Source organism: Pleurodeles waltl, unplaced genomic scaffold (assembly GCF_031143425.1).
Source record: "Pleurodeles waltl isolate 20211129_DDA unplaced genomic scaffold, aPleWal1.hap1.20221129 scaffold_247, whole genome shotgun sequence".
NCBI classification, from domain to species: Eukaryota; Metazoa; Chordata; class Amphibia; order Caudata; family Salamandridae; genus Pleurodeles; species Pleurodeles waltl.
In genome coordinates, this window is record NW_027149953.1 from 184,686 (window position 1) to 207,080 (window position 22,395).

The 22,395-nt window shown below is 43.8% G+C and overlaps 9 non-coding genes across 9 annotated transcripts; all 9 read right to left on the bottom strand.

Annotated features, from left to right (window-relative positions):
* Positions 1-298: 298 nt before the first annotated feature.
* On the bottom strand, positions 299-370 carry TRNAA-CGC (transfer RNA alanine (anticodon CGC)). Its single transcript has one exon. It is a non-coding gene; the product is annotated as a tRNA-Ala (tRNA).
* Positions 371-3,924: 3,554 nt separating this feature from the next.
* TRNAA-CGC (transfer RNA alanine (anticodon CGC)) lies at positions 3,925-3,996 on the bottom strand. Its single transcript has one exon. It is a non-coding gene; the product is annotated as a tRNA-Ala (tRNA).
* A 1,745-nt stretch (positions 3,997-5,741) lies between these two features.
* On the bottom strand, positions 5,742-5,813 carry TRNAA-CGC (transfer RNA alanine (anticodon CGC)). Its single transcript has one exon. It is a non-coding gene; the product is annotated as a tRNA-Ala (tRNA).
* A 3,554-nt stretch (positions 5,814-9,367) lies between these two features.
* Positions 9,368-9,439, bottom strand: TRNAA-CGC (transfer RNA alanine (anticodon CGC)). Its single transcript has one exon. It is a non-coding gene; the product is annotated as a tRNA-Ala (tRNA).
* A 1,745-nt stretch (positions 9,440-11,184) lies between these two features.
* Positions 11,185-11,256, bottom strand: TRNAA-CGC (transfer RNA alanine (anticodon CGC)). Its single transcript has one exon. It is a non-coding gene; the product is annotated as a tRNA-Ala (tRNA).
* A 1,745-nt stretch (positions 11,257-13,001) lies between these two features.
* On the bottom strand, positions 13,002-13,073 carry TRNAA-CGC (transfer RNA alanine (anticodon CGC)). Its single transcript has one exon. It is a non-coding gene; the product is annotated as a tRNA-Ala (tRNA).
* Positions 13,074-16,627: 3,554 nt separating this feature from the next.
* On the bottom strand, positions 16,628-16,699 carry TRNAA-CGC (transfer RNA alanine (anticodon CGC)). The gene has a single exon. It is a non-coding gene; the product is annotated as a tRNA-Ala (tRNA).
* Positions 16,700-20,253: 3,554 nt separating this feature from the next.
* On the bottom strand, positions 20,254-20,325 carry TRNAA-CGC (transfer RNA alanine (anticodon CGC)). The gene has a single exon. It is a non-coding gene; the product is annotated as a tRNA-Ala (tRNA).
* Positions 20,326-22,070: 1,745 nt separating this feature from the next.
* Positions 22,071-22,140, bottom strand: TRNAA-CGC (transfer RNA alanine (anticodon CGC)). Its single transcript has one exon. It is a non-coding gene; the product is annotated as a tRNA-Ala (tRNA).
* Positions 22,141-22,395: the final 255 nt, after the last annotated feature.

The following is a 22,395-nucleotide window of genomic DNA, read 5'->3' on the forward strand; positions in this document are numbered from 1 at the left end:
GTTTTTCTTAAACCTTCTGGTAAGAGTCTCGGGTTTAGAGGAAGAATTCAAATAAATGACCAAGACAGCTGTGCCCGTTTTCTATACTAAGAATGCCAAGATAAATCACCACTTTGGTTTCTTATGGAATCAAGATTATTTTTTTCTATAAACACGGGAAATGAGATAGCCCCATTTCAAAAGGTTTTGCAAGGCGAAGAAAGTGGGGTTCTGGCACCAGCTGCATGACATCTCACTTCCTTACTCATGATGCCAGCCTAGCTATCTGTCAAAAGGCAAGATTAGCATGGCGAAAAGCTGGAGATGCCGGGGATTGAACCCGGGGCCTCATACATGCGAAGCATGCGCTCTACCACTGAGCTACATCCCCACATCCTGTAGGGGGTGGTTTTGCTCTACGCATGGAAACCTGGAATTCTATTGAATGTACATTCACCACATATGACACTGGAATGGGAAGCGTCAGGTGTGGAATTCCACATGACTTACAGCTGGATTTTCTAGCACCGTTTTTTATGGAATAAGGTTGACTCTAGAATGAATAATTCCCCACACACAACAGCTAGATGCAATCTGAAAAAGCCAGAGTATTCAAGGCAACTGGTTCAGGATACATCAAAGAAGGATATGGTTGAGTGCTGCTTCCACATCTTGTGAGATGACTTAAGGTAGCCCTGCTCTTTTTGCAGGACACACAGCTATGTTACATTAGCAAGTAAAGCGTTGAGATCTAGATGCATCTACGGCTAGGGGCGGCATGTTAATTCTGGCTTTTAGTCCATTTCATTCTCAGTTATGTGGGGGAAAAAATGGCACGATCTTTCTTAGAGAGGTGAATGGTATGCCCTGATTTCTTTTGCATCTCTAAATGTATGGGGTGTGGGTTTAATCACTGGGAAAGAGCAGTCTTCTGACCATTATAACTGCAGACGATTTTAATCCAGCGAGGCAACCGTACTGTATTGATATTCCAACATGAGAACAGCATTTTTGCTACCTTCCCTCTTCATGGTGTGTAGACGCATTTGTTAGCGGTTTCAAGCAGCCTTCTTAGCGCAGTAGGCAGCGCGTCAGTCTCATAATCTGAAGGTCCTGAGTTCCATCCTCAGAGAGGGCATTGCAGTGTTTCTTTTGTCAAGAGAAACATCTCAGATTTTCTCCAAATCTGTAAGCTATTACTCCACATCGCATCTTGCTCAGTTTTAAGGAGTTGGTGTCTTTCTAGATTCCCTCTTTCATATCCATGGCCACTCTCATTGTAGGTGAGTTTTAGCAGGATTTCTGTTTCTCCACTACAGTCCTCCGCTCTCCCAACTGAGCTATCGGAGGATTGGGCAGTACAGCTTTCCATGCTGCATTCATCTTTCTTTCAATAATGGTTGCGGCGGGAGTGGGGTGGGAGTACTGCAGTCTAATCTTGAAAATCATGAATATGACCTGCAGCTTGCTCTACAAATTGCCACTTCCTATAGTGCATTCTCAGCTACATCTTATCACCATAAAGGGGGATTGCTTACCTACCTAAATGTGCTGTGCTGGCGTGAAGGAAAGCAGGGGACCTAGAATTAGAAATCCTACTCAAAGGAGTTTTCCTGAAAGGGCATGGGGCCGAAGAATCCACAGCCCTTTGGAGGCATTTCTGGCAAAAGGATGACAGCATGGGAACATGAAGGAAAGGACAGAAAGTTAGGAGAGTCATTACTCCGTACGGAGCATGAAGAACATGCATTTTTAATGCTTCTGTGAAAGGAACTGGAAAAGCAAAACCAGTAGATTAATGGACCATTCAGAAGTGATTAGGATGAAGAAAACATTCAGTTTTTCTTAAACCTTCTGGTAAGAGTCTCGGGTTTAGAGGAAGAATTCAAATAAATGACCAAGACAGCTGTGCCCGTTTTCTATACTAAGAATGCCAAGATAAATCACCACTTTGGTTTCTTATGGAATCAAGATTATTTTTTTCTATAAACACGGGAAATGAGATAGCCCCATTTCAAAAGGTTTTGCAAGGCGAAGAAAGTGGGGTTCTGGCACCAGCTGCATGACATCTCACTTCCTTACTCATGATGCCAGCCTAGCTATCTGTCAAAAGGCAAGATTAGCATGGCAAAAAGCTGGAGATGCCGGGGATTGAACCTGGGGCCTCATACATGCGAAGCATGCGCTCTACCACTGAGCTACATCCCGTAGGGGGTGGTTTTGCTCTACGCATGGAAACCTGGAATTCTATTGAATGTACATTCACCACATATGACACTGGAATGGGAAGCGTCAGGTGTGGAATTCCACATGACTTACAGCTGGATTTTCTAGCACCGTTTTTTATGGAATAAGGTTGACTCTAGAATGAATAATTCCCCACACACAACAGCTAGATGCAATCTGAAAAAGCCAGAGTATTCAAGGCAACTGGTTCAGGATACATCAAAGAAGGATATGGTTGAGTGCTGCTTCCACATCTTGTGAGATGACATAAGGTAGCCCTGCTCTTTTTGCAGGACACACAGCTATGTTACATTAGCAAGTAAAGCGTTGAGATCTAGATGCATCTACGGCTAGGGGCGGCATGTTAATTCTGGGTTTTAGTCCATTTCATTCTCAGTTATGTGGGGGAAAAAATGGCACGATCTTTCTTAGAGAGGTGAATGGTATGCCCTGATTTCTTTTGCATCTCTAAATGTATGGGGTGTGGGTTTAATCACTGGGAAAGAGCAGTCTTCTGACCATTATAACTGCAGACGATTTTAATCCAGCGAGGCAACCGTACTGTATTGATATTCCAACATGAGAACAGCATTTTTGCTACCTTCCCTCTTCATGGTGTGTAGACGCATTTGTTAGCGGTTTCAAGCAGCCTTCTTAGCGCAGTAGGCAGCGCGTCAGTCTCATAATCTGAAGGTCCTGAGTTCCATCCTCAGAGAGGGCATTGCAGTGTTTCTTTTGTCAAGAGAAACATCTCAGATTTTCTCCAAATCTGTAAGCTATTACTCCACATCGCATCTTGCTCAGTTTTAAGGAGTTGGTGTCTTTCTAGATTCCCTCTTTCATATCCATGGCCACTCTCATTGTAGGTGAGTTTTAGCAGGATTTCTGTTTCTCCACTACAGTCCTCCGCTCTCCCAACTGAGCTATCGGAGGATTGGGCAGTACAGCTTTCCATGCTGCATTCATCTTTCTTTCAATAATGGTTGCGGCGGGAGTGGGGTGGGAGTACTGCAGTCTAATCTTGAAAATCATGAATATGACCTGCAGCTTGCTCTACAAATTGCCACTTCCTATAGTGCATTCTCAGCTACATCTTATCACCATAAAGGGGGATTGCTTACCTACCTAAATGTGCTGTGCTGGCGTGAAGGAAAGCAGGGGACCTAGAATTAGAAATCCTACTGAAAGGAGTTTTCCTGAAAGGGCATGGGGCCGAAGAATCCACAGCCCTTTGGATGCATTTCTGGCAAAAGGATGACAGCATGGGAACATGAAGGAAAGGACAGAAAGTTAGGAGAGTCATTACTCCGTACGGAGCATGAAGAACATGCATTTTTAATGCTTCTGTGAAAGGAACTGGAAAAGCAAAACCAGTAGATTAATGGACCATTCAGAAGTGATTAGGATGAAGAAAACATTCAGTTTTTCTTAAACCTTCTGGTAAGAGTCTCGGGTTTAGAGGAAGAATTCAAATAAATGACCAAGACAGCTGTGCCCGTTTTCTATACTAAGAATGCCAAGATAAATCACCACTTTGGTTTCTTATGGAATCAAGATTATTTTTTTCTATAAACACGGGAAATGAGATAGCCCCATTTCAAAAGGTTTTGCAAGGCGAAGAAAGTGGGGTTCTGGCACCAGCTGCATGACATCTCACTTCCTTACTCATGATGCCAGCCTAGCTATCTGTCAAAAGGCAAGATTAGCATGGCGAAAAGCTGGAGATGCCGGGGATTGAACCCGGGGCCTCATACATGCGAAGCATGCGCTCTACCACTGAGCTACATCCCCACATCCTGTAGGGGGTGGTTTTGCTCTACGCATGGAAACCTGGAATTCTATTGAATGTACATTCACCACATATGACACTGGAATGGGAAGCGTCAGGTGTGGAATTCCACATGACTTACAGCTGGATTTTCTAGCACCGTTTTTTATGGAATAAGGTTGACTCTAGAATGAATAATTCCCCACACACAACAGCTAGATGCAATCTGAAAAAGCCAGAGTATTCAAGGCAACTGGTTCAGGATACATCAAAGAAGGATATGGTTGAGTGCTGCTTCCACATCTTGTGAGATGACTTAAGGTAGCCCTGCTCTTTTTGCAGGACACACAGCTATGTTACATTAGCAAGTAAAGCGTTGAGATCTAGATGCATCTACGGCTAGGGGCGGCATGTTAATTCTGGCTTTTAGTCCATTTCATTCTCAGTTATGTGGGGGAAAAAATGGCACGATCTTTCTTAGAGAGGTGAATGGTATGCCCTGATTTCTTTTGCATCTCTAAATGTATGGGGTGTGGGTTTAATCACTGGGAAAGAGCAGTCTTCTGACCATTATAACTGCAGACGATTTTAATCCAGCGAGGCAACCGTACTGTATTGATATTCCAACATGAGAACAGCATTTTTGCTACCTTCCCTCTTCATGGTGTGTAGACGCATTTGTTAGCGGTTTCAAGCAGCCTTCTTAGCGCAGTAGGCAGCGCGTCAGTCTCATAATCTGAAGGTCCTGAGTTCCATCCTCAGAGAGGGCATTGCAGTGTTTCTTTTGTCAAGAGAAACATCTCAGATTTTCTCCAAATCTGTAAGCTATTACTCCACATCGCATCTTGCTCAGTTTTAAGGAGTTGGTGTCTTTCTAGATTCCCTCTTTCATATCCATGGCCACTCTCATTGTAGGTGAGTTTTAGCAGGATTTCTGTTTCTCCACTACAGTCCTCCGCTCTCCCAACTGAGCTATCGGAGGATTGGGCAGTACAGCTTTCCATGCTGCATTCATCTTTCTTTCAATAATGGTTGCGGCGGGAGTGGGGTGGGAGTACTGCAGTCTAATCTTGAAAATCATGAATATGACCTGCAGCTTGCTCTACAAATTGCCACTTCCTATAGTGCATTCTCAGCTACATCTTATCACCATAAAGGGGGATTGCTTACCTACCTAAATGTGCTGTGCTGGCGTGAAGGAAAGCAGGGGACCTAGAATTAGAAATCCTACTCAAAGGAGTTTTCCTGAAAGGGCATGGGGCCGAAGAATCCACAGCCCTTTGGAGGCATTTCTGGCAAAAGGATGACAGCATGGGAACATGAAGGAAAGGACAGAAAGTTAGGAGAGTCATTACTCCGTACGGAGCATGAAGAACATGCATTTTTAATGCTTCTGTGAAAGGAACTGGAAAAGCAAAACCAGTAGATTAATGGACCATTCAGAAGTGATTAGGATGAAGAAAACATTCAGTTTTTCTTAAACCTTCTGGTAAGAGTCTCGGGTTTAGAGGAAGAATTCAAATAAATGACCAAGACAGCTGTGCCCGTTTTCTATACTAAGAATGCCAAGATAAATCACCACTTTGGTTTCTTATGGAATCAAGATTATTTTTTTCTATAAACACGGGAAATGAGATAGCCCCATTTCAAAAGGTTTTGCAAGGCGAAGAAAGTGGGGTTCTGGCACCAGCTGCATGACATCTCACTTCCTTACTCATGATGCCAGCCTAGCTATCTGTCAAAAGGCAAGATTAGCATGGCGAAAAGCTGGAGATGCCGGGGATTGAACCCGGGGCCTCATACATGCGAAGCATGCGCTCTACCACTGAGCTACATCCCCACATCCTGTAGGGGGTGGTTTTGCTCTACGCATGGAAACCTGGAATTCTATTGAATGTACATTCACCACATATGACACTGGAATGGGAAGCGTCAGGTGTGGAATTCCACATGACTTACAGCTGGATTTTCTAGCACCGTTTTTTATGGAATAAGGTTGACTCTAGAATGAATAATTCCCCACACACAACAGCTAGATGCAATCTGAAAAAGCCAGAGTATTCAAGGCAACTGGTTCAGGATACATCAAAGAAGGATATGGTTGAGTGCTGCTTCCACATCTTGTGAGATGACTTAAGGTAGCCCTGCTCTTTTTGCAGGACACACAGCTATGTTACATTAGCAAGTAAAGCGTTGAGATCTAGATGCATCTACGGCTAGGGGCGGCATGTTAATTCTGGCTTTTAGTCCATTTCATTCTCAGTTATGTGGGGGAAAAAATGGCACGATCTTTCTTAGAGAGGTGAATGGTATGCCCTGATTTCTTTTGCATCTCTAAATGTATGGGGTGTGGGTTTAATCACTGGGAAAGAGCAGTCTTCTGACCATTATAACTGCAGACGATTTTAATCCAGCGAGGCAACCGTACTGTATTGATATTCCAACATGAGAACAGCATTTTTGCTACCTTCCCTCTTCATGGTGTGTAGACGCATTTGTTAGCGGTTTCAAGCAGCCTTCTTAGCGCAGTAGGCAGCGCGTCAGTCTCATAATCTGAAGGTCCTGAGTTCCATCCTCAGAGAGGGCATTGCAGTGTTTCTTTTGTCAAGAGAAACATCTCAGATTTTCTCCAAATCTGTAAGCTATTACTCCACATCGCATCTTGCTCAGTTTTAAGGAGTTGGTGTCTTTCTAGATTCCCTCTTTCATATCCATGGCCACTCTCATTGTAGGTGAGTTTTAGCAGGATTTCTGTTTCTCCACTACAGTCCTCCGCTCTCCCAACTGAGCTATCGGAGGATTGGGCAGTACAGCTTTCCATGCTGCATTCATCTTTCTTTCAATAATGGTTGCGGCGGGAGTGGGGTGGGAGTACTGCAGTCTAATCTTGAAAATCATGAATATGACCTGCAGCTTGCTCTACAAATTGCCACTTCCTATAGTGCATTCTCAGCTACATCTTATCACCATAAAGGGGGATTGCTTACCTACCTAAATGTGCTGTGCTGGCGTGAAGGAAAGCAGGGGACCTAGAATTAGAAATCCTACTCAAAGGAGTTTTCCTGAAAGGGCATGGGGCCGAAGAATCCACAGCCCTTTGGAGGCATTTCTGGCAAAAGGATGACAGCATGGGAACATGAAGGAAAGGACAGAAAGTTAGGAGAGTCATTACTCCGTACGGAGCATGAAGAACATGCATTTTTAATGCTTCTGTGAAAGGAACTGGAAAAGCAAAACCAGTAGATTAATGGACCATTCAGAAGTGATTAGGATGAAGAAAACATTCAGTTTTTCTTAAACCTTCTGGTAAGAGTCTCGGGTTTAGAGGAAGAATTCAAATAAATGACCAAGACAGCTGTGCCCGTTTTCTATACTAAGAATGCCAAGATAAATCACCACTTTGGTTTCTTATGGAATCAAGATTATTTTTTTCTATAAACACGGGAAATGAGATAGCCCCATTTCAAAAGGTTTTGCAAGGCGAAGAAAGTGGGGTTCTGGCACCAGCTGCATGACATCTCACTTCCTTACTCATGATGCCAGCCTAGCTATCTGTCAAAAGGCAAGATTAGCATGGCAAAAAGCTGGAGATGCCGGGGATTGAACCTGGGGCCTCATACATGCGAAGCATGCGCTCTACCACTGAGCTACATCCCGTAGGGGGTGGTTTTGCTCTACGCATGGAAACCTGGAATTCTATTGAATGTACATTCACCACATATGACACTGGAATGGGAAGCGTCAGGTGTGGAATTCCACATGACTTACAGCTGGATTTTCTAGCACCGTTTTTTATGGAATAAGGTTGACTCTAGAATGAATAATTCCCCACACACAACAGCTAGATGCAATCTGAAAAAGCCAGAGTATTCAAGGCAACTGGTTCAGGATACATCAAAGAAGGATATGGTTGAGTGCTGCTTCCACATCTTGTGAGATGACATAAGGTAGCCCTGCTCTTTTTGCAGGACACACAGCTATGTTACATTAGCAAGTAAAGCGTTGAGATCTAGATGCATCTACGGCTAGGGGCGGCATGTTAATTCTGGGTTTTAGTCCATTTCATTCTCAGTTATGTGGGGGAAAAAATGGCACGATCTTTCTTAGAGAGGTGAATGGTATGCCCTGATTTCTTTTGCATCTCTAAATGTATGGGGTGTGGGTTTAATCACTGGGAAAGAGCAGTCTTCTGACCATTATAACTGCAGACGATTTTAATCCAGCGAGGCAACCGTACTGTATTGATATTCCAACATGAGAACAGCATTTTTGCTACCTTCCCTCTTCATGGTGTGTAGACGCATTTGTTAGCGGTTTCAAGCAGCCTTCTTAGCGCAGTAGGCAGCGCGTCAGTCTCATAATCTGAAGGTCCTGAGTTCCATCCTCAGAGAGGGCATTGCAGTGTTTCTTTTGTCAAGAGAAACATCTCAGATTTTCTCCAAATCTGTAAGCTATTACTCCACATCGCATCTTGCTCAGTTTTAAGGAGTTGGTGTCTTTCTAGATTCCCTCTTTCATATCCATGGCCACTCTCATTGTAGGTGAGTTTTAGCAGGATTTCTGTTTCTCCACTACAGTCCTCCGCTCTCCCAACTGAGCTATCGGAGGATTGGGCAGTACAGCTTTCCATGCTGCATTCATCTTTCTTTCAATAATGGTTGCGGCGGGAGTGGGGTGGGAGTACTGCAGTCTAATCTTGAAAATCATGAATATGACCTGCAGCTTGCTCTACAAATTGCCACTTCCTATAGTGCATTCTCAGCTACATCTTATCACCATAAAGGGGGATTGCTTACCTACCTAAATGTGCTGTGCTGGCGTGAAGGAAAGCAGGGGACCTAGAATTAGAAATCCTACTGAAAGGAGTTTTCCTGAAAGGGCATGGGGCCGAAGAATCCACAGCCCTTTGGATGCATTTCTGGCAAAAGGATGACAGCATGGGAACATGAAGGAAAGGACAGAAAGTTAGGAGAGTCATTACTCCGTACGGAGCATGAAGAACATGCATTTTTAATGCTTCTGTGAAAGGAACTGGAAAAGCAAAACCAGTAGATTAATGGACCATTCAGAAGTGATTAGGATGAAGAAAACATTCAGTTTTTCTTAAACCTTCTGGTAAGAGTCTCGGGTTTAGAGGAAGAATTCAAATAAATGACCAAGACAGCTGTGCCCGTTTTCTATACTAAGAATGCCAAGATAAATCACCACTTTGGTTTCTTATGGAATCAAGATTATTTTTTTCTATAAACACGGGAAATGAGATAGCCCCATTTCAAAAGGTTTTGCAAGGCGAAGAAAGTGGGGTTCTGGCACCAGCTGCATGACATCTCACTTCCTTACTCATGATGCCAGCCTAGCTATCTGTCAAAAGGCAAGATTAGCATGGCGAAAAGCTGGAGATGCCGGGGATTGAACCCGGGGCCTCATACATGCGAAGCATGCGCTCTACCACTGAGCTACATCCCCACATCCTGTAGGGGGTGGTTTTGCTCTACGCATGGAAACCTGGAATTCTATTGAATGTACATTCACCACATATGACACTGGAATGGGAAGCGTCAGGTGTGGAATTCCACATGACTTACAGCTGGATTTTCTAGCACCGTTTTTTATGGAATAAGGTTGACTCTAGAATGAATAATTCCCCACACACAACAGCTAGATGCAATCTGAAAAAGCCAGAGTATTCAAGGCAACTGGTTCAGGATACATCAAAGAAGGATATGGTTGAGTGCTGCTTCCACATCTTGTGAGATGACTTAAGGTAGCCCTGCTCTTTTTCCAGGACACACAGCTATGTTACATTAGCAAGTAAAGCGTTGAGATCTAGATGCATCTACGGCTAGGGGCGGCATGTTAATTCTGGGTTTTAGTCCATTTCATTCTCAGTTATGTGGGGGAAAAAATGGCACGATCTTTCTTAGAGAGGTGAATGGTATGCCCTGATTTCTTTTGCATCTCTAAATGTATGGGGTGTGGGTTTAATCACTGGGAAAGAGCAGTCTTCTGACCATTATAACTGCAGACGATTTTAATCCAGCGAGGCAACCGTACTGTATTGATATTCCAACATGAGAACAGCATTTTTGCTACCTTCCCTCTTCATGGTGTGTAGACGCATTTGTTAGCGGTTTCAAGCAGCCTTCTTAGCGCAGTAGGCAGCGCGTCAGTCTCATAATCTGAAGGTCCTGAGTTCCATCCTCAGAGAGGGCATTGCAGTGTTTCTTTTGTCAAGAGAAACATCTCAGATTTTCTCCAAATCTGTAAGCTATTACTCCACATCGCATCTTGCTCAGTTTTAAGGAGTTGGTGTCTTTCTAGATTCCCTCTTTCATATCCATGGCCACTCTCATTGTAGGTGAGTTTTAGCAGGATTTCTGTTTCTCCACTACAGTCCTCCGCTCTCCCAACTGAGCTATCGGAGGATTGGGCAGTACAGCTTTCCATGCTGCATTCATCTTTCTTTCAATAATGGTTGCGGCGGGAGTGGGGTGGGAGTACTGCAGTCTAATCTTGAAAATCATGAATATGACCTGCAGCTTGCTCTACAAATTGCCACTTCCTAGAGTGCATTCTCAGCTACATCTTATCACCATAAAGGGGGATTGCTTACCTACCTAAATGTGCTGTGCTGGCGTGAAGGAAAGCAGGGGACCTAGAATTAGAAATCCTACAGAAAGGAGTTTTCCTGAAAGGGCATGGGGCCGAAGAATCCACAGCCCTTTGGAGGCATTTCTGGCAAAAGGATGACAGCATGGGAACATGAAGGAAAGGACAGAAAGTTAGGAGAGTCATTACTCCGTACGGAGCATGAAGAACATGCATTTTTAATGCTTCTGTGAAAGGAACTGGAAAAGCAAAACCAGTAGATTAATGGACCATTCAGAAGTGATTAGGATGAAGAAAACATTCAGTTTTTCTTAAACCTTCTGGTAAGAGTCTCGGGTTTAGAGGAAGAATTCAAATAAATGACCAAGACAGCTGTGCCCGTTTTCTATACTAAGAATGCCAAGATAAATCACCACTTTGGTTTCTTATGGAATCAAGATTATTTTTTTCTATAAACACGGGAAATGAGATAGCCCCATTTCAAAAGGTTTTGCAAGGCGAAGAAAGTGGGGTTCTGGCACCAGCTGCATGACATCTCACTTCCTTACTCATGATGCCAGCCTAGCTATCTGTCAAAAGGCAAGATTAGCATGGCGAAAAGCTGGAGATGCCGGGGATTGAACCCGGGGCCTCATACATGCGAAGCATGCGCTCTACCACTGAGCTACATCCCCACATCCTGTAGGGGGTGGTTTTGCTCTACGCATGGAAACCTGGAATTCTATTGAATGTACATTCACCACATATGACACTGGAATGGGAAGCGTCAGGTGTGGAATTCCACATGACTTACAGCTGGATTTTCTAGCACCGTTTTTTATGGAATAAGGTTGACTCTAGAATGAATAATTCCCCACACACAACAGCTAGATGCAATCTGAAAAAGCCAGAGTATTCAAGGCAACTGGTTCAGGATACATCAAAGAAGGATATGGTTGAGTGCTGCTTCCACATCTTGTGAGATGACTTAAGGTAGCCCTGCTCTTTTTCCAGGACACACAGCTATGTTACATTAGCAAGTAAAGCGTTGAGATCTAGATGCATCTACGGCTAGGGGCGGCATGTTAATTCTGGGTTTTAGTCCATTTCATTCTCAGTTATGTGGGGGAAAAAATGGCACGATCTTTCTTAGAGAGGTGAATGGTATGCCCTGATTTCTTTTGCATCTCTAAATGTATGGGGTGTGGGTTTAATCACTGGGAAAGAGCAGTCTTCTGACCATTATAACTGCAGACGATTTTAATCCAGCGAGGCAACCGTACTGTATTGATATTCCAACATGAGAACAGCATTTTTGCTACCTTCCCTCTTCATGGTGTGTAGACGCATTTGTTAGCGGTTTCAAGCAGCCTTCTTAGCGCAGTAGGCAGCGCGTCAGTCTCATAATCTGAAGGTCCTGAGTTCCATCCTCAGAGAGGGCATTGCAGTGTTTCTTTTGTCAAGAGAAACATCTCAGATTTTCTCCAAATCTGTAAGCTATTACTCCACATCGCATCTTGCTCAGTTTTAAGGAGTTGGTGTCTTTCTAGATTCCCTCTTTCATATCCATGGCCACTCTCATTGTAGGTGAGTTTTAGCAGGATTTCTGTTTCTCCACTACAGTCCTCCGCTCTCCCAACTGAGCTATCGGAGGATTGGGCAGTACAGCTTTCCATGCTGCATTCATCTTTCTTTCAATAATGGTTGCGGCGGGAGTGGGGTGGGAGTACTGCAGTCTAATCTTGAAAATCATGAATATGACCTGCAGCTTGCTCTACAAATTGCCACTTCCTATAGTGCATTCTCAGCTACATCTTATCACCATAAAGGGGGATTGCTTACCTACCTAAATGTGCTGTGCTGGCGTGAAGGAAAGCAGGGGACCTAGAATTAGAAATCCTACTCAAAGGAGTTTTCCTGAAAGGGCATGGGGCCGAAGAATCCACAGCCCTTTGGAGGCATTTCTGGCAAAAGGATGACAGCATGGGAACATGAAGGAAAGGACAGAAAGTTAGGAGAGTCATTACTCCGTACGGAGCATGAAGAACATGCATTTTTAATGCTTCTGTGAAAGGAACTGGAAAAGCAAAACCAGTAGATTAATGGACCATTCAGAAGTGATTAGGATGAAGAAAACATTCAGTTTTTCTTAAACCTTCTGGTAAGAGTCTCGGGTTTAGAGGAAGAATTCAAATAAATGACCAAGACAGCTGTGCCCGTTTTCTATACTAAGAATGCCAAGATAAATCACCACTTTGGTTTCTTATGGAATCAAGATTATTTTTTTCTATAAACACGGGAAATGAGATAGCCCCATTTCAAAAGGTTTTGCAAGGCGAAGAAAGTGGGGTTCTGGCACCAGCTGCATGACATCTCACTTCCTTACTCATGATGCCAGCCTAGCTATCTGTCAAAAGGCAAGATTAGCATGGCGAAAAGCTGGAGATGCCGGGGATTGAACCCGGGGCCTCATACATGCGAAGCATGCGCTCTACCACTGAGCTACATCCCCACATCCTGTAGGGGGTGGTTTTGCTCTACGCATGGAAACCTGGAATTCTATTGAATGTACATTCACCACATATGACACTGGAATGGGAAGCGTCAGGTGTGGAATTCCACATGACTTACAGCTGGATTTTCTAGCACCGTTTTTTATGGAATAAGGTTGACTCTAGAATGAATAATTCCCCACACACAACAGCTAGATGCAATCTGAAAAAGCCAGAGTATTCAAGGCAACTGGTTCAGGATACATCAAAGAAGGATATGGTTGAGTGCTGCTTCCACATCTTGTGAGATGACTTAAGGTAGCCCTGCTCTTTTTGCAGGACACACAGCTATGTTACATTAGCAAGTAAAGCGTTGAGATCTAGATGCATCTACGGCTAGGGGCGGCATGTTAATTCTGGCTTTTAGTCCATTTCATTCTCAGTTATGTGGGGGAAAAAATGGCACGATCTTTCTTAGAGAGGTGAATGGTATGCCCTGATTTCTTTTGCATCTCTAAATGTATGGGGTGTGGGTTTAATCACTGGGAAAGAGCAGTCTTCTGACCATTATAACTGCAGACGATTTTAATCCAGCGAGGCAACCGTACTGTATTGATATTCCAACATGAGAACAGCATTTTTGCTACCTTCCCTCTTCATGGTGTGTAGACGCATTTGTTAGCGGTTTCAAGCAGCCTTCTTAGCGCAGTAGGCAGCGCGTCAGTCTCATAATCTGAAGGTCCTGAGTTCCATCCTCAGAGAGGGCATTGCAGTGTTTCTTTTGTCAAGAGAAACATCTCAGATTTTCTCCAAATCTGTAAGCTATTACTCCACATCGCATCTTGCTCAGTTTTAAGGAGTTGGTGTCTTTCTAGATTCCCTCTTTCATATCCATGGCCACTCTCATTGTAGGTGAGTTTTAGCAGGATTTCTGTTTCTCCACTACAGTCCTCCGCTCTCCCAACTGAGCTATCGGAGGATTGGGCAGTACAGCTTTCCATGCTGCATTCATCTTTCTTTCAATAATGGTTGCGGCGGGAGTGGGGTGGGAGTACTGCAGTCTAATCTTGAAAATCATGAATATGACCTGCAGCTTGCTCTACAAATTGCCACTTCCTATAGTGCATTCTCAGCTACATCTTATCACCATAAAGGGGGATTGCTTACCTACCTAAATGTGCTGTGCTGGCGTGAAGGAAAGCAGGGGACCTAGAATTAGAAATCCTACTCAAAGGAGTTTTCCTGAAAGGGCATGGGGCCGAAGAATCCACAGCCCTTTGGAGGCATTTCTGGCAAAAGGATGACAGCATGGGAACATGAAGGAAAGGACAGAAAGTTAGGAGAGTCATTACTCCGTACGGAGCATGAAGAACATGCATTTTTAATGCTTCTGTGAAAGGAACTGGAAAAGCAAAACCAGTAGATTAATGGACCATTCAGAAGTGATTAGGATGAAGAAAACATTCAGTTTTTCTTAAACCTTCTGGTAAGAGTCTCGGGTTTAGAGGAAGAATTCAAATAAATGACCAAGACAGCTGTGCCCGTTTTCTATACTAAGAATGCCAAGATAAATCACCACTTTGGTTTCTTATGGAATCAAGATTATTTTTTTCTATAAACACGGGAAATGAGATAGCCCCATTTCAAAAGGTTTTGCAAGGCGAAGAAAGTGGGGTTCTGGCACCAGCTGCATGACATCTCACTTCCTTACTCATGATGCCAGCCTAGCTATCTGTCAAAAGGCAAGATTAGCATGGCAAAAAGCTGGAGATGCCGGGGATTGAACCTGGGGCCTCATACATGCGAAGCATGCGCTCTACCACTGAGCTACATCCCGTAGGGGGTGGTTTTGCTCTACGCATGGAAACCTGGAATTCTATTGAATGTACATTCACCACATATGACACTGGAATGGGAAGCGTCAGGTGTGGAATTCCACATGACTTACAGCTGGATTTTCTAGCACCGTTTTTTATGGAATAAGGTTGACTCTAGAATGAATAATTCCCCACACACAACAGCTAGATGCAATCTGAAAAAGCCAGAGTATTCAAGGCAACTGGTTCAGGATACATCAAAGAAGGATATGGTTGAGTGCTGCTTCCACATCTTGTGAGATGACATAAGGTAGCCCTGCTCTTTTTGCAGGACACACAGCTATGTTACATTAGCAAGTAAAGCGTTGAGATCTAGATGCATCTACGGCTAGGGGCGGCATGTTAATTCTGGGTTTTAGTCCATTTCATTCTCAGTTATGTGGGGGAAAAAATGGCACGATCTTTCTTAGAGAGGTGAATGGTATGCCCTGATTTCTTTTGCATCTCTAAATGTATGGGGTGTGGGTTTAATCACTGGGAAAGAGCAGTCTTCTGACCATTATAACTGCAGACGATTTTAATCCAGCGAGGCAACCGTACTGTATTGATATTCCAACATGAGAACAGCATTTTTGCTACCTTCCCTCTTCATGGTGTGTAGACGCATTTGTTAGCGGTTTCAAGCAGCCTTCTTAGCGCAGTAGGCAGCGCGTCAGTCTCATAATCTGAAGGTCCTGAGTTCCATCCTCAGAGAGGGCATTGCAGTGTTTCTTTTGTCAAGAGAAACATCTCAGATTTTCTCCAAATCTGTAAGCTATTACTCCACATCGCATCTTGCTCAGTTTTAAGGAGTTGGTGTCTTTCTAGATTCCCTCTTTCATATCCATGGCCACTCTCATTGTAGGTGAGTTTTAGCAGGATTTCTGTTTCTCCACTACAGTCCTCCGCTCTCCCAACTGAGCTATCGGAGGATTGGGCAGTACAGCTTTCCATGCTGCATTCATCTTTCTTTCAATAATGGTTGCGGCGGGAGTGGGGTGGGAGTACTGCAGTCTAATCTTGAAAATCATGAATATGACCTGCAGCTTGCTCTACAAATTGCCACTTCCTATAGTGCATTCTCAGCTACATCTTATCACCATAAAGGGGGATTGCTTACCTACCTAAATGTGCTGTGCTGGCGTGAAGGAAAGCAGGGGACCTAGAATTAGAAATCCTACTCAAAGGAGTTTTCCTGAAAGGGCATGGGGCCGAAGAATCCACAGCCCTTTGGAGGCATTTCTGGCAAAAGGATGACAGCATGGGAACATGAAGGAAAGGACAGAAAGTTAGGAGAGTCATTACTCCGTACGGAGCATGAAGAACATGCATTTTTAATGCTTCTGTGAAAGGAACTGGAAAAGCAAAACCAGTAGATTAATGGACCATTCAGAAGTGATTAGGATGAAGAAAACATTCAGTTTTTCTTAAACCTTCTGGTAAGAGTCTCGGGTTTAGAGGAAGAATTCAAATAAATGACCAAGACAGCTGTGCCCGTTTTCTATACTAAGAATGCCAAGATAAATCACCACTTTGGTTTCTTATGGAATCAAGATTATTTTTTTCTATAAACACGGGAAATGAGATAGCCCCATTTCAAAAGGTTTTGCAAGGCGAAGAAAGTGGGGTTCTGGCACCAGCTGCATGACATCTCACTTCCTTACTCATGATGCCAGCCTAGCTATCTGTCAAAAGGCAAGATTAGCATGGCGAAAAGCTGGAGATGCCGGGGATTGAACCCGGGGCCTCATACATGCGAAGCATGCGCTCTACCACTGAGCTACATCCCCACATCCTGTAGGGGGTGGTTTTGCTCTACGCATGGAAACCTGGAATTCTATTGAATGTACATTCACCACATATGACACTGGAATGGGAAGCGTCAGGTGTGGAATTCCACATGACTTACAGCTGGATTTTCTAGCACCGTTTTTTATGGAATAAGGTTGACTCTAGAATGAATAATTCCCCACACACAACAGCTAGATGCAATCTGAAAAAGCCAGAGTATTCAAGGCAACTGGTTCAGGATACATCAAAGAAGGATATGGTTGAGTGCTGCTTCCACATCTTGTGAGATGACTTAAGGTAGCCCTGCTCTTTTTGCAGGACACACAGCTATGTTACATTAGCAAGTAAAGCGTTGAGATCTAGATGCATCTACGGCTAGGGGCGGCATGTTAATTCTGGCTTTTAGTCCATTTCATTCTCAGTTATGTGGGGGAAAAAATGGCACGATCTTTCTTAGAGAGGTGAATGGTATGCCCTGATTTCTTTTGCATCTCTAAATGTATGGGGTGTGGGTTTAATCACTGGGAAAGAGCAGTCTTCTGACCATTATAACTGCAGACGATTTTAATCCAGCGAGGCAACCGTACTGTATTGATATTCCAACATGAGAACAGCATTTTTGCTACCTTCCCTCTTCATGGTGTGTAGACGCATTTGTTAGCGGTTTCAAGCAGCCTTCTTAGCGCAGTAGGCAGCGCGTCAGTCTCATAATCTGAAGGTCCTGAGTTCCATCCTCAGAGAGGGCATTGCAGTGTTTCTTTTGTCAAGAGAAACATCTCAGATTTTCTCCAAATCTGTAAGCTATTACTCCACATCGCATCTTGCTCAGTTTTAAGGAGTTGGTGTCTTTCTAGATTCCCTCTTTCATATCCATGGCCACTCTCATTGTAGGTGAGTTTTAGCAGGATTTCTGTTTCTCCACTACAGTCCTCCGCTCTCCCAACTGAGCTATCGGAGGATTGGGCAGTACAGCTTTCCATGCTGCATTCATCTTTCTTTCAATAATGGTTGCGGCGGGAGTGGGGTGGGAGTACTGCAGTCTAATCTTGAAAATCATGAATATGACCTGCAGCTTGCTCTACAAATTGCCACTTCCTATAGTGCATTCTCAGCTACATCTTATCACCATAAAGGGGGATTGCTTACCTACCTAAATGTGCTGTGCTGGCGTGAAGGAAAGCAGGGGACCTAGAATTAGAAATCCTACTCAAAGGAGTTTTCCTGAAAGGGCATGGGGCCGAAGAATCCACAGCCCTTTGGAGGCATTTCTGGCAAAAGGATGACAGCATGGGAACATGAAGGAAAGGACAGAAAGTTAGGAGAGTCATTACTCCGTACGGAGCATGAAGAACATGCATTTTTAATGCTTCTGTGAAAGGAACTGGAAAAGCAAAACCAGTAGATTAATGGACCATTCAGAAGTGATTAGGATGAAGAAAACATTCAGTTTTTCTTAAACCTTCTGGTAAGAGTCTCGGGTTTAGAGGAAGAATTCAAATAAATGACCAAGACAGCTGTGCCCGTTTTCTATACTAAGAATGCCAAGATAAATCACCACTTTGGTTTCTTATGGAATCAAGATTATTTTTTTCTATAAACACGGGAAATGAGATAGCCCCATTTCAAAAGGTTTTGCAAGGCGAAGAAAGTGGGGTTCTGGCACCAGCTGCATGACATCTCACTTCCTTACTCATGATGCCAGCCTAGCTATCTGTCAAAAGGCAAGATTAGCATGGCAAAAAGCTGGAGATGCCGGGGATTGAACCTGGGGCCTCATACATGCGAAGCATGCGCTCTACCACTGAGCTACATCCCGTAGGGGGTGGTTTTGCTCTACGCATGGAAACCTGGAATTCTATTGAATGTACATTCACCACATATGACACTGGAATGGGAAGCGTCAGGTGTGGAATTCCACATGACTTACAGCTGGATTTTCTAGCACCGTTTTTTATGGAATAAGGTTGACTCTAGAATGAATAATTCCCCACACACAACAGCTAGATGCAATCTGAAAAAGCCAGAGTATTCAAGGCAACTGGTTCAGGATACATCAAAGAAGGATATGGTTGAGTGCTGCTTCCACATCTTGTGAGATGACATAAGGTAGCCCTGCTCTTTTTGCAGGACACACAGCTATGTTACATTAGCAAGTAAAGCGTTGAGATCTAGATGCATCTACGGCTAGGGGCGGCATGTTAATTCTGGGTTTTAGTCCATTTCATTCTCAGTTATGTGGGGGAAAAAATGGCACGATCTTTCTTAGAGAGGTGAATGGTATGCCCTGATTTCTTTTGCATCTCTAAATGTATGGGGTGTGGGTTTAATCACTGGGAAAGAGCAGTCTTCTGACCATTATAACTGCAGACGATTTTAATCCAGCGAGGCAACCGTACTGTATTGATATTCCAACATGAGAACAGCATTTTTGCTACCTTCCCTCTTCATGGTGTGTAGACGCATTTGTTAGCGGTTTCAAGCAGCCTTCTTAGCGCAGTAGGCAGCGCGTCAGTCTCATAATCTGAAGGTCCTGAGTTCCATCCTCAGAGAGGGCATTGCAGTGTTTCTTTTGTCAAGAGAAACATCTCAGATTTTCTCCAAATCTGTAAGCTATTACTCCACATCGCATCTTGCTCAGTTTTAAGGAGTTGGTGTCTTTCTAGATTCCCTCTTTCATATCCATGGCCACTCTCATTGTAGGTGAGTTTTAGCAGGATTTCTGTTTCTCCACTACAGTCCTCCGCTCTCCCAACTGAGCTATCGGAGGATTGGGCAGTACAGCTTTCCATGCTGCATTCATCTTTCTTTCAATAATGGTTGCGGCGGGAGTGGGGTGGGAGTACTGCAGTCTAATCTTGAAAATCATGAATATGACCTGCAGCTTGCTCTACAAATTGCCACTTCCTATAGTGCATTCTCAGCTACATCTTATCACCATAAAGGGGGATTGCTTACCTACCTAAATGTGCTGTGCTGGCGTGAAGGAAAGCAGGGGACCTAGAATTAGAAATCCTACTGAAAGGAGTTTTCCTGAAAGGGCATGGGGCCGAAGAATCCACAGCCCTTTGGATGCATTTCTGGCAAAAGGATGACAGCATGGGAACATGAAGGAAAGGACAGAAAGTTAGGAGAGTCATTACTCCGTACGGAGCATGAAGAACATGCATTTTTAATGCTTCTGTGAAAGGAACTGGAAAAGCAAAACCAGTAGATTAATGGACCATTCAGAAGTGATTAGGATGAAGAAAACATTCAGTTTTTCTTAAACCTTCTGGTAAGAGTCTCGGGTTTAGAGGAAGAATTCAAATAAATGACCAAGACAGCTGTGCCCGTTTTCTATACTAAGAATGCCAAGATAAATCACCACTTTGGTTTCTTATGGAATCAAGATTATTTTTTTCTATAAACACGGGAAATGAGATAGCCCCATTTCAAAAGGTTTTGCAAGGCGAAGAAAGTGGGGTTCTGGCACCAGCTGCATGACATCTCACTTCCTTACTCATGATGCCAGCCTAGCTATCTGTCAAAAGGCAAGATTAGCATGGCGAAAAGCTGGAGATGCCGGGGATTGAACCCGGGGCCTCATACATGCGAAGCATGCGCTCTACCACTGAGCTACATCCCCACATCCTGTAGGGGGTGGTTTTGCTCTACGCATGGAAACCTGGAATTCTATTGAATGTACATTCACCACATATGACACTGGAATGGGAAGCGTCAGGTGTGGAATTCCACATGACTTACAGCTGGATTTTCTAGCACCGTTTTTTATGGAATAAGGTTGACTCTAGAATGAATAATTCCCCACACACAACAGCTAGATGCAATCTGAAAAAGCCAGAGTATTCAAGGCAACTGGTTCAGGATACATCAAAGAAGGATATGGTTGAGTGCTGCTTCCACATCTTGTGAGATGACTTAAGGTAGCCCTGCTCTTTTTGCAGGACACACAGCTATGTTACATTAGCAAGTAAAGCGTTGAGATCTAGATGCATCTACGGCTAGGGGCGGCATGTTAATTCTGGCTTTTAGTCCATTTCATTCTCAGTTATGTGGGGGAAAAAATGGCACGATCTTTCTTAGAGAGGTGAATGGTATGCCCTGATTTCTTTTGCATCTCTAAATGTATGGGGTGTGGGTTTAATCACTGGGAAAGAGCAGTCTTCTGACCATTATAACTGCAGACGATTTTAATCCAGCGAGGCAACCGTACTGTATTGATATTCCAACATGAGAACAGCATTTTTGCTACCTTCCCTCTTCATGGTGTGTAGACGCATTTGTTAGCGGTTTCAAGCAGCCTTCTTAGCGCAGTAGGCAGCGCGTCAGTCTCATAATCTGAAGGTCCTGAGTTCCATCCTCAGAGAGGGCATTGCAGTGTTTCTTTTGTCAAGAGAAACATCTCAGATTTTCTCCAAATCTGTAAGCTATTACTCCACATCGCATCTTGCTCAGTTTTAAGGAGTTGGTGTCTTTCTAGATTCCCTCTTTCATATCCATGGCCACTCTCATTGTAGGTGAGTTTTAGCAGGATTTCTGTTTCTCCACTACAGTCCTCCGCTCTCCCAACTGAGCTATCGGAGGATTGGGCAGTACAGCTTTCCATGCTGCATTCATCTTTCTTTCAATAATGGTTGCGGCGGGAGTGGGGTGGGAGTACTGCAGTCTAATCTTGAAAATCATGAATATGACCTGCAGCTTGCTCTACAAATTGCCACTTCCTATAGTGCATTCTCAGCTACATCTTATCACCATAAAGGGGGATTGCTTACCTACCTAAATGTGCTGTGCTGGCGTGAAGGAAAGCAGGGGACCTAGAATTAGAAATCCTACTCAAAGGAGTTTTCCTGAAAGGGCATGGGGCCGAAGAATCCACAGCCCTTTGGAGGCATTTCTGGCAAAAGGATGACAGCATGGGAACATGAAGGAAAGGACAGAAAGTTAGGAGAGTCATTACTCCGTACGGAGCATGAAGAACATGCATTTTTAATGCTTCTGTGAAAGGAACTGGAAAAGCAAAACCAGTAGATTAATGGACCATTCAGAAGTGATTAGGATGAAGAAAACATTCAGTTTTTCTTAAACCTTCTGGTAAGAGTCTCGGGTTTAGAGGAAGAATTCAAATAAATGACCAAGACAGCTGTGCCCGTTTTCTATACTAAGAATGCCAAGATAAATCACCACTTTGGTTTCTTATGGAATCAAGATTATTTTTTTCTATAAACACGGGAAATGAGATAGCCCCATTTCAAAAGGTTTTGCAAGGCGAAGAAAGTGGGGTTCTGGCACCAGCTGCATGACATCTCACTTCCTTACTCATGATGCCAGCCTAGCTATCTGTCAAAAGGCAAGATTAGCATGGCAAAAAGCTGGAGATGCCGGGGATTGAACCTGGGGCCTCATACATGCGAAGCATGCGCTCTACCACTGAGCTACATCCTGTAGGGGGTGGTTTTGCTCTACGCATGGAAACCTGGAATTCTATTGAATGTACATTCACCACATATGACACTGGAATGGGAAGCGTCAGGTGTGGAATTCCACATGACTTACAGCTGGATTTTCTAGCACCGTTTTTTATGGAATAAGGTTGACTCTAGAATGAATAATTCCCCACACACAACAGCTAGATGCAATCTGAAAAAGCCAGAGTATTCAAGGCAACTGGTTCAGGATACATCAAAGAAGGATATGG